This window comes from Grammomys surdaster, unplaced genomic scaffold (genome assembly GCF_004785775.1).
Source record: "Grammomys surdaster isolate TR1022 unplaced genomic scaffold, NIH_TR_1.0 126531, whole genome shotgun sequence".
NCBI classification, from domain to species: Eukaryota; Metazoa; Chordata; class Mammalia; order Rodentia; family Muridae; genus Grammomys; species Grammomys surdaster.
The window spans coordinates 5654050-5665923 of NW_021621323.1; positions in this window are offsets into that span (position 1 = coordinate 5654050).

Consider the following 11874-nt stretch of genomic DNA (forward strand, 5'->3'; position numbering starts at 1 on the left):
GACAGTAAACAGAGAACAAATAAAACCTTACACAGACAATTCTACTTCACCAGCCTGAGGCACAAAGCCTGTGTTCCAGTTCAAACACAGTGGACAGAGGCCACACAATCCTGGTATCTGGAAAAAATGCATAGAAAACTGCAAACGAGACAGACAGGCAACTGAAGAGGACATTTGACATCAGCAGTCTCACAAGGTGACAGTGATGCTCTCCATGGATTGCTAAGGGGAGCTGTGAGATGGCCTCTCTCAGAGAACTCACACTTGAGGAACGGAAAGACACAGGCTTCAAAGTGTAGGGGATTGGCACATCATAGGAAGGCAGCACTTCTGTGGTATAGTCTAGACATCTGAGGTACTCTTTGAGAGCAGCATCCAGAAGTTAGTGAGTCTTTATAGGACAGGACATGAAAAGAACCAGTGTGTAAACCTTGCCTCAAAGGGCCCTTGTGGTCAAGTAACATCTGTTCACGGCAGCAATAGAAGAGGGAACCCTTGAGTTGAGAAACCAGGGAAGCCTAAACTAACTGTTCAGCTTTTATCCCTCATGCCACAGAATACACCTTCCAATTAAAATGCTAAGACTAATGAACATCATTATAAGTGTGTTAAAAGCAAACAAAACCACCCAAATCCCATATGGTGATACTATAAGAAAATAGATGAGGGTCAACGTTGTTTTGGAAGTGAGAAAAATGCTGCCATAACATAAAAGAAAAATTAAAAATAGAAAATTAGAAATAGAGGATGGAAAGAGTGATTGCGAAGTAGAAGTGAGAAAACTCAAGAGTACCTTCTATAGCAAGAAGATACACAAGGGTCTCTGATAGAGCTGAAGAGAGACTTCAAGGAGTACAAAGCCCTCTTAGAAGTGAAGGCGGCCCATTGGTTCACAGAGGTGAACAGGGAAGATTGTACAAAGTGACATAAATACAAATGGGGGAGCCTGAGAAATATTTGCAAAAGAAAAATGTAAGAAAACATATTGGTGTAGAAGAAAAACAAAGCCAAGCCATAAACATAAGAAAAGCCTCCCAAACAGAAAAGGAATAGAGTGGGAAAGAAATACTATTTCAAATTAGAAGAAATTCCTTCAACAAGACTTCTAAAATTAAGGGGGATGAATCTATATATTCAGTGGTCAGCTTGGGGATATGTCATAGCATAGGAATCAGACATCAGAGACTAGCTCCCTTGGGCTTCCCTGATAAAAGATCAAAATCCTGTTCAAGGACATCAGAGCAGATTGGTGTGTGAATTGTCAGCTAGTGGTATCATTTAACATCTGAAAACAACATAGCACCATGTAAAACTGTTCAAGCAAGCAGTGATATTCAGCTAAAATGTTCTACAGGGACCCACCACAGCAAAAAAAAAAAAAAAAAAAAAAACCTATCTGGAACATGAAAGATATGTAATATAATATTATATGTGGGGGCAATTTCAGAGAAATCTAGAATGATAAGAAAAATTGGTATTGGATCCTGAGTAAGTTAATAGTCTGAATGTTGGATGGAGCTTAAATAAGTGTAAATGTTATGGTACAACAGAGAGAAACCTAATGAAGAATTTAGAAAATGGGGGAAAAACCACAGAAGAACACTCCCACTGGTATTTATAAATTGAACAGACTGGGCGTGGGGAGGTGGCTCACTTGGTTAGGTGCTTACCTGGTGATCACTGGGATTCTCTTTCCATTTGCAGAACCCACAGAGAAATAATAGGAACGGAGGTTATTTGTAACTCCATCACTGCAAAGGTAGAGACAGGTAAATGGATCTCTGGGGTTTACTGGCTAGCCAGACTAGCCTAGACAAGAGAACTTAAAACAAAATATAGTGGCTAGTAGACAATACTTTGAATAATAACAACTGAGATTGTCCTCTGGTTTACACACACACACACACACACACACACACACACACACACACATGCACGCCATGCACGCATGCACATGTGCAAACAAATGTACACACGACATACACATATACACATATAAACAACATGCACACCACACATACACATATAAACAAAACACACTCTTCACATACACGTATACACATAAGCATACATGGACACATACACACCACATACACATATAAACAACATACCGACCACACATACACATATAAACAACATGTACTCTTCACATACACACACACATAAGCACAAGCATATATGCACCCCCCCCCCAAAATAAACCTGACAAGCTGAAGAGTAGAGCCTAAACTTATTTCAGAAATCAAATGTCATAATGTTTTTCTATTATCAAGCTTCAAATCTGCTGGTTCAAATAGGATGTTGGGTTTCTGGAATTGAAGGAAGAAAAGACAAGCAAACCTGAGTTAGGCAGCTTTTGCCCTGCTCATAGGAGGAAAGGAGTAAATATTATATGAACAAATATTGAGCTAAGGGAAGTACATAAAAGTAGAACTGTAGAAATAGCTTTAAAATTATATACACAGAATAGGACATATTCTAGGAAAATGTTGTAGATGTTAAAAGTGTTAGTATTTTTTTATAATAAAGATATTAGAAGTGACCATATAACTGCTTTTTGAAATGACTTTGTATGTTTTGTAGGATAAGAAAATAGTATTGTTAAATCATTAGAATGATTAAAAATTAAAGTTTATTGGCATAATATTAAGGTAAATATAAAAGTAAAGAAGCTAGCAAATATCAGTATAAACTCATAATTTAAATATGTAGATTACCTAGCTGTATACACTGATAAGGCCTGGAGCGTTGGCATCTTAAAAACAGTAAGCACCGCCAGTACTTAGAGTTTGGCACATGCCATTCTGTAATGAGTATGACTTCTTGAAAAATGATTTTTAGTTAAGGGCAGGCAGTATGGAAGGACTTCCATCTTATACCACAAAGCAAGAAAGTATTTCAGGAGCAGTAGGTCCATCAAAGTGGTGATGCATGGACCATTCGGAAGGGGTTCAGTTAGCATGTGAAGGTGCTGGAGAGGTTGTTCAGTGGTCAAGAGCATTTGCTGCTTTTGTAGATGATGTAGGTTTGGTTCTCAGCACTGACATTGTAGTTCAAAAGTGCATGTAACTCTTGATCTAGGGATTCTAGCATCTTCCTCTGGAATCTGCAGATACTGTGCACACACATGTTGTACATACACACATTCAGGCAAACACTTACACATACAAATAGATTAAATCTTTCAATAATATATAGAGAATATTAGGTATATGGAAATCTAGCAGTTTATAAGAATATTTGGAACAAAAATTACAAATTCAAAACAAAGAACAATAAAACACAAACTAGTTGCCAGGAATGATGATGCATGCCTTAAATCCCAGCACGCAGGGGGCAGAAATAGGTTGGTCTTTATGACTTTAAGGACATTCTGGTCTACATAATGAGTTCCAGGACAGCCTACTTAGTGATACTTTAGTCTTAACAAGCTCAGTCAGCCAAACAAACAAAAAGCGCCCCACAAATTAGTAAAATCTATTTATGTTTTTGCTGTCATAGATTGCTATTCTACCAGTGTCACTGTCCACTCCGACCGAAAGAAACAGCGACACACGGAGTTCTTCTTCCCAGCGCAGTTTATTCAGGAACCCTTACATTCTTCAAAAAGCCCCCAGCCTCTCCTCCACCGCACTTAAATCCCTCTGCCTTCTCCAATCAGAGCCTGCCATGTCGGTGCATGTGATAGGACAGTGGGTATGGCAAGATCTGACGTTGCCCTACGTAGCAGATGGCCTGATTATGTGTAGCAGTGAGCCTGCACAATATTGCCTGTGGGCGTGGCTTCTTCAGGGGCGTATGAGGAAGTCAGGTGTTAGCTTTAGGCGCCATTTTGGAATGGCCACCATACCCGCTTCCTACATACCAGTTCTATTACAAATGTATTTTTAATATTTAAATATTCTTGGTTCTTTGGAGATACTCTCACATAGCTTTGACCTTGTTCAAACTTGCTGTGTCTGGGTTTGAATTCTGACTTTTCCTTTTCCACTTCCCAAGAACTTGATTGAATTGCAGTTGCTCACCACCATGCTCTGCCTAACAGTTATGACATTTAAATGATGACGAGTTTTTATAGGGTAATTTAGATGGGCCATAGTGTGCAGATATTTGGTCAAACATTATTCTACATGTTTCTGTCAAGGTATTTTTTGATGAGATTAATATTTTGCTTCTGGCAATCTCTAAGCTGGTTGCCTTCCATAATGTGGGTGAGCTTGATCCAACGAATTGAAGGCCTTAGGAGATTAGAGATTAACATTCCTGGCCCAAGTGGGAATTCTGCTAGTCAACTCAGCTTGGGCCTTTAACTGAAACTCTTCTGAGTCTCCTGTCTATTAACCACTCCATCAGTATTTGTGCTCATCAAAATTCACGATTATTTATTAATTCTCTTTCCATGTTTAGGTGTATGTTACTAGTTCTATAACTCTGAGAAACCTTGACAAATACGATATATAATTGGTAATTATTCTATTTTCAACTTTATGTAGATTTGAGAATTTTAGAAATGAAAAACTCAGAAGTTTTAAGACAGATATTAATAAATATGTATACATGCTCATACAATTGATCATTTTGATAAATTAAACAATTCTTGAATAAATAGCACAGACTTTAGGTATAACCAAGTCATTATTTCTACTAAAGTTAGAAAAGTAGAAAAGAACTTCTTTAACATGATACAAACAAAATCCATAACAATGAATTTATTTGATTAAGCACAAATTTAAAATTCTAATAATAAATAAAGGGCAAATGGCAAGTTATGAAAAATGGCTCTTGTATTAATGTCAAAATCTGGGTCAATATCATGATAAATGGGTCTTTTAGAAATGAAAACAAAAGACATGGAATGCCTGAACAAATGACAACAGAAAAACATGAATTTTATAGGTATATTAGTCATTTATACATTTTACAATTATAATTTATGTTTTTGATCAAATAATTATAACTTAAAATACACAGCCTGTTAAAAATCTATCATGAGAAATACCATTTTTTATGTATCCTGTGTAGGCATCTAAATTAGTAGTAACGTTTTGGAAGCTAACTGCTGAATATGTAGAGTATATCCAAAGTTGAAAAGCATTTATGTCAATCTTAGCAATTTCATGCAGGAAACCCAAGAAAATAGTCATTAGCATGCAGATTTATCTGTCAATTGCTTCACAATAACAAAGATCTGGATTCCAAGCAATTACCAATAGTACAAGGATAATAATTATTTCATTTATAGAAGCATACAAAGTACATCGAAGATGTATATATCTTCATTATATATCGTGTAATGTCTTGCATAAAATGTAATATACATGTATATATATGTATGTGTGACCCTAGTTTAGTTTATACACACACTAGGTGTTCTTGTTGAGTTCCTGTGTATGTTTTTGTGGGTGTCTGTGTGGTGAGAGCTTTGCAGAGTTTATGCATGCCTACAGAGTATGCGTGACTGTGTGGGCAAATGTGTGACACCAGAACTTGATGTCAGCTGTCTCTCATTATTGCCTTTTCATCTTCTTCATTGAGACACTTAAAACTTGCTGACCAGCTAGACTGGGTGGTAAGCTATCCCCACTGCCCAACTCCCCAAATCTCACTCCATTCCTCCAGCACTAGCAATAGAGACACACATGGCTATGCATTTCTTTTACAAGGTTAATTCCTCTCTTTTTCCTGCTTCCATATTTTAGCTTTCTGGAATACCATACAATTGCGATCATGCAGGATATGCAGGATGTTGACTTTTCCCAAAAGGTTTCTTTCATTTCAGTTTTCTCTGTATTATTTTTGTTTAATACCTCAATATGTTTTAAAATGATATCCTATTGTATAGTGAAGCATATTTTATCTAGCTACTCACTGATAACCATCTCATTTTTGAAGATATTTGAATAAATTTGTTAGAAACATCTGTGTGCAAGGGTTTGTTTGGATATAAATGTTCAGTTCCCCAGGGTCAGTACTGAGCAGGCCAGTTACTAGACTGCAGATTAGGAGTTCCCTTGCTTTATAAGAAAATGGCAAATTGACATGTAAAATGTTTTCAGCTTCAGTTTAAAACATTTTTAAAAATGTTCTCAAGTTTTATCCTTTGAACCATGCATCATTTAATGTTTGTTATTGGGGAAACACCCTTTTTCTCTATTATTGATGTCTGCGTTGTTCACATTGAGCTCTGAGAGCAGACATTTTATGATGTCTATTCTTTTCATTTTTGGCTCTGCGTGTAGGCTATCTAGAATATTCTATGTGCCTAGGACAAATGTCTACTCAGCCATTGGAGATGTCATTTATGTACTACTACTTCCTATTGTATCCAACTGTGCCCTGATTTATTCATTTTATTACTTTTCTTGTTGATTTTATCTTTTTATTTCTGAAAAAAGTTTGAGACACTCTGACTAAAATGGTGGATTCATATATGTACTCAAAAAGGTCACATCAATTGTTGCAATGTATATTATGATTCTGTTTTCAGGCATGCACATTAAAATTTCTTAAGATGTCATCTTGGAGAACTGATCTTAATATAATTATATAGTGTCCTGATTTCACACAATGTTGTGTGATAGTTTTTGAGGGGACTAAGTTCTGTATTATTGAAGTCCTTTATACTAAAGTAAACTTATTTTCAGTTTTATCATTTCAGTTGGTGGAAATGGTACTATGTGCTTAAATATCTATCTCTATATCTTATTCTTGAAAGCCAAAAGAAATTTTGTTTCAGTTGTTGACTATGTTCATTTTGTCTTCTGTCAATTTTCTTATTACTAGCTTATAAGCAATGCTTAATGTTGCATATATGAACATATTATATATGTTACAGGCTTTCTTATATCTTTTGTACTGTTGTATGTTTTAATTCTTTCCATTCTTTCTTTAGTTTCATTATTTGCTTTAATATTTTCTTTATTTTTAAAATTAAAACTTTCAGATTTATTGTAGTTACTAAAATATCTTTACAGAATAAGCCAGTGTTTGCTTATTGACATAAACATTTAAGACCCAAAATCTATTTGATAATCACTTCCTCAAAATGTCTTTGGAACATCAGGTCTAATCTACAAGGTACTGTGTATCATGTATCCATAAGAAATGGATTCAGGTTTTATCATCCTTTTATTCAAACTGTCAATTGATATATAATGAAATTACCAGTCATGTGTGTATGTGTGAGTCTCTCTCTCTCTCCCTGTGTCTGTGTGTCTGTGTATGTTATATTTATCTAATCAATGTCTATTTAGTGAGGACCTCTTCTATCCTGTGTACTACAATGAGACTTAAATATGTAAATAAAGCCAATAAATCAAATATCAAGTATTTACTTATTATAAAGTATTTAGGAAAGTTATTTACTAAAAATAAATTAGGACCAAAAAGTTAACTGCTCACTTCTGTTTTTAAATGTCTCCCCTAGTGTGGGCAATCTGTGGCTGTTTGTCATCACTATCATTCCTAACTCTGAATTCACATGTTAGCAATAAAGAAATCATCTTTCAACACTTGTTCCCATAAATGTAGTTAATTATAATGATGCAGCAGAGTATCAACTCAGCGGTTGAAATGTGTTCAAGCTAAGCATACAGCATAGTGGCAGGGACAGGATGCCTGCACAAACTCTTACACAGCAGTGAGAAACAATGGCGGCTTGTAGCCTCTGCTTATGGGTGCACTGTATTTGTTAAAAGGCTAGTGAGCACTCCTGGTGTTTTATTTCTAGGTGAGTATCATCGACATTCAAAAGTAACTGAAGGACAAGGGAGAAGTTCCTCTAGAAAAGAGATGATATGCCATCCAATAACATGTTCATGTTCCTATCAGCCATCTACCTTATTTTTTTTATTTTTTTATTGGATGTTTTATTTACATTTCATATATTGTCCCCTTACCCCATCCCCCACCCACCCGGGAACCCCCTATCCCCTTACCCCTCCTCCTTCTTCTCTGTGGATGTAACCCCTACCTACCCCCCCACTCCCACTTCCCCACCCTCAAAATTCCCACCCCCTGGGGCATCCAGCATTCATGAGGTCAAGGATCTCATCTTCCACCTATGCCCAGCAGGGCCCTCCACTCTTACTATTCAGCTGAAGCCCTGGATCCCTCCCTAAGTGCTCCCAGGCTGGTGGTTTAGACCCTGGGAGCTGTGGTTGGTTGGTATTGTTGCTCTCCTCATGGAGCTGCAAACCCTTTCAGCTCCTTCAGTCTTCACTCTAACTCCTCCATTGAGAACCCCATTATCAGTTCAATGGCTAGTTGTGAGCATCTGCCTCTGAATATGTCAGACTCTTGAAGGCCTCTGAGGAGACATCCATATGAGGCTCTTATCAGCATGCACTTCCTGACTTCCACATCAGCATCTACCTTTGGTGACTGCACATGGGATGGATACTCAGGTGGAAAGCCATCTACCTTATTAAAGTGGTTTTGGTTTGGGACATTTCTGTGTTTTATAGGATTTATCACTGTGATCTGAATGTTTCCTGCTCCTGTCTTTCAATACACACCTCCCACACCATTACCACCACATGACCTCTAGACACCTTTCCCGTTGTTGTGTGAATACTGTCTTCTGCATCACTATTATCATGACAATTTTATGATGAGCCATTTGGGTTATGTTGTCATCACTCAGTGAGCTAACAGTGGAACCTCATTTACTAATACTAAATGATGCTAAAAATGCTTCAGTATCTATATTCTCTAGTATTGATGTGCCCTGAGGTGTATTTTGGCACATGTAAGGAGTTCTGGTGTTATTTTTTATTACTTCTAATATTCAGCATCCCTCGAAGCTATCGGCTCACTCATTATCAACAGTCTCTGCCCACACGCAGAACTTCATCTTTTGTATATTTCAAGTATCACCAAGAGCATACATGACATCCTCAGTGTAAACCCCTTGCAAACCTTACACACTCCACCCTCATGCTTCTCTCATATTTACCTCTTACTGATATAAGTATGTCTTAATTCCACAGCTGAATTTATAGTCACATTTCAGAGACATTACATGACAGAGACATAACTTTTGTGAGATTTTTAGCTGGAGCCGAGCAGGACAACTTTCAAGGAATAACAAGATGTGCAGTCCTCACCTAGCCCTGTGGTGAACATGAGCCACAGACACAAGTGTTTATAAAAGCAATCTGAAGTGATGCCCCTGAGAAGCCTGAGGTCTCTGTTAGCTTGATAATGCCTCCATAAGAAGCTCACTCCTTTAAGACAGTTAGAATACTGACTTTCACTTTTTTATTGGATATTTAATTTATATTTCAGATGTTATCCCTTTTCCCCATTTCCCTCGACCCAGGAGCCCCATATCCCATCCCCCCTCCTCCAGCTTCTATAAGGATATGCCCCCACCTACCCACTCCCAACTCCCCACCCTCTAATTCCCCCACACTGGGGCATCCAGCCTTCATGGGACCAAGAACCTCCTCTCTGACCTATGCCCGACAAGGCCATCCTCCCTTACATATACACCTGGAGCCATGGGTCCCCCACTATGTGCTCCTAGGCTGGTGGTTTAGACCCTGGGAGCTCTGGTTGGTTGGTATTGTTGCTTTCCTCATGGGGCCACAAACCCTTTCAGCTCCTTCAGTCTTCTTTCTAACTTCTCCATTGGGAACCCCATGATCAGTTCAAAGGTTAGCTGTGAGCATCGGCCTCTGAATATGTCAGGCTCTGGCAGATCTCTCAGGAAACAGCTATATCAGGCTCCTGTCAGCATGCACTTCCTGGCATCCACATTAGCGTCTGCCTTTGATGACTGTACGTGGGATACCTAGGTGAAAGAGTCTCCAGACTCCTTCAGTTTCTGTCCCACACTTTGTCTCTTTACTTTCTCTCTTGAGTATTTTGTTACTCCTTTTAAGAAGGACCAAAGCACCCACACTTTGGTCTTTCTTCATCATGAGCTTCATGTGGTCTGTGAGTTGTATCTTGGGTATTGCCAGCTTTTGGGCTAATATCAAATTATCAGTGAGTGCATACCATGTGTGTTCTTTTGTGATTGGTTTACCTCACTCAGGATGATATTTTCTAGTTCCATCCATTTGCTTAATAATTTCATGTATTCATTGTTTTTATAGCTGAGTAATAGTCCATTGTGTAAATGTACCACATTTTATGTATCCATTCCTCTGTTGAAGGTCATCTGGGTTCCTTCCAGCTTCTGGCTATTATAAATAAGGCTGCTATGAACATAGTGGAGCATGTGTCCTTGTTATATGTTGGAACATCTTTTGGATATATGCTCAGGAGTAGTATAGTTGTGTCCTCAGGTAATGCTATATCCAATTTTCTGAGGAAACCACCAGACTGATTTCCAGAGTGGTTGTACCAGCTTATAATCACACCAACAATGGAAGAGTGTTCCTCTTTCTCCACATCCTTGCCAGTATCTGCTGTCACCTGAGTTTTTGATCTTGGCCATTCTGACTGGTGTGAGGTGGAATCTCAGGGTTGTTTTGATTTGCATTTCCCTGATGACTAGGAATGTTGGACACTTCTTTAGGTGCCTCTCGCCCATTTGATATTCCTCAGGTGAGAATTCTCTGTTTAGCTCTGTACCCCATGTAGAAGAATGACTTTCGCTTTTCACAGCAAATTTGTCTTGAAGAATGCCTGGTGCCTTAGCTCAGTGCAACCCACAGCATTCTAGGCTTTCTTCACTCTGTTGAGTCTTCTCATCACCTACACTCAGAGTCTATCGGAAGCACTGAAACCCAAACTGCCCTCTTATTAGTGTTCTGGACTTACTCTATATCAGATTTTCATTGGTAGTGACACTGGCCAAGTCATCAATTTTCTCACTGATTCATGATTGGAAAGAATATGATGTTAGAATCTATAAATATTCAATATTATATTTGTTTTCTTAATATTCTGAAACTAACCTCTTAACTATTCAGTTTCTGTTCACTTCAACATAGTAGATCATGGCTTGTTTGAAGATTAGCATGTTTTTAGGTAACATGTTTGTGACAATGCTGTTGAGTCAGTGGAAAACAGAATGTTCATTTTAGCTACAGGTAGAGTTTTTCTATTTTTCTTTCATTTCCATTCATTATATTAAACGTAAAACTTTTGTTCAGGACTCAGAGTTCATTCTTTCTGACTCCATGTTCTTCTCTATGACATTCCATTCTTAAACCAGGATTTTGTTTATCCCATGGCTTGATTATGCTAAAGCACTGACAAACAGAAATGCTCTTCCCTTTTCTTATTATTTTTATCCGGACACTTGAAGTCTTTTCTACATTTTCAATGCCTTCATACCATGGAGAAGATAATAAACAAAACATCACAACACAAATAAGCAATCAAGCAAAAAAGCAAAAACCCTTTAAAAAAAAGAAAGAAATATCACTATCATTACCATAAAAAATGCATGGCTGATAACATATCGAAGTCTTGGGTTCTTTTAGAGAAAGGACTATGGACACATTAAGCTGAAACAAGCATTAGTTATTTATCTTCATTGGCAAGCTTTCATGGACATCTTACCTAGTACACAAAGGATGCATTGTTTTCAATGGGTCAACAATAATTTTTGTTTGTTCCTGGAGTATTTCAGAGTTTTAAATTCCAGGGTAGGTATGCATAACTCCTGTGAGAACAGAAGGAAGACCTAAAAGCAATTATCTAAGCTTAGATCTTATAGAAGTGGAAAAGGAAAAGGAAGCAAACCTAATTAAGCAGAAGAAAAGAAATAGGGAAATTTGAGCAGAGACCAATGGAATTGAAACAAAATTTATAGAGATTTTTCAGTGAAATAAAAGCTTGTTCTTTAATACCAATAAAATTTATATGCTTTATGGATGAATTCAATGAAAAAGACACAAATTACTAACATTATAA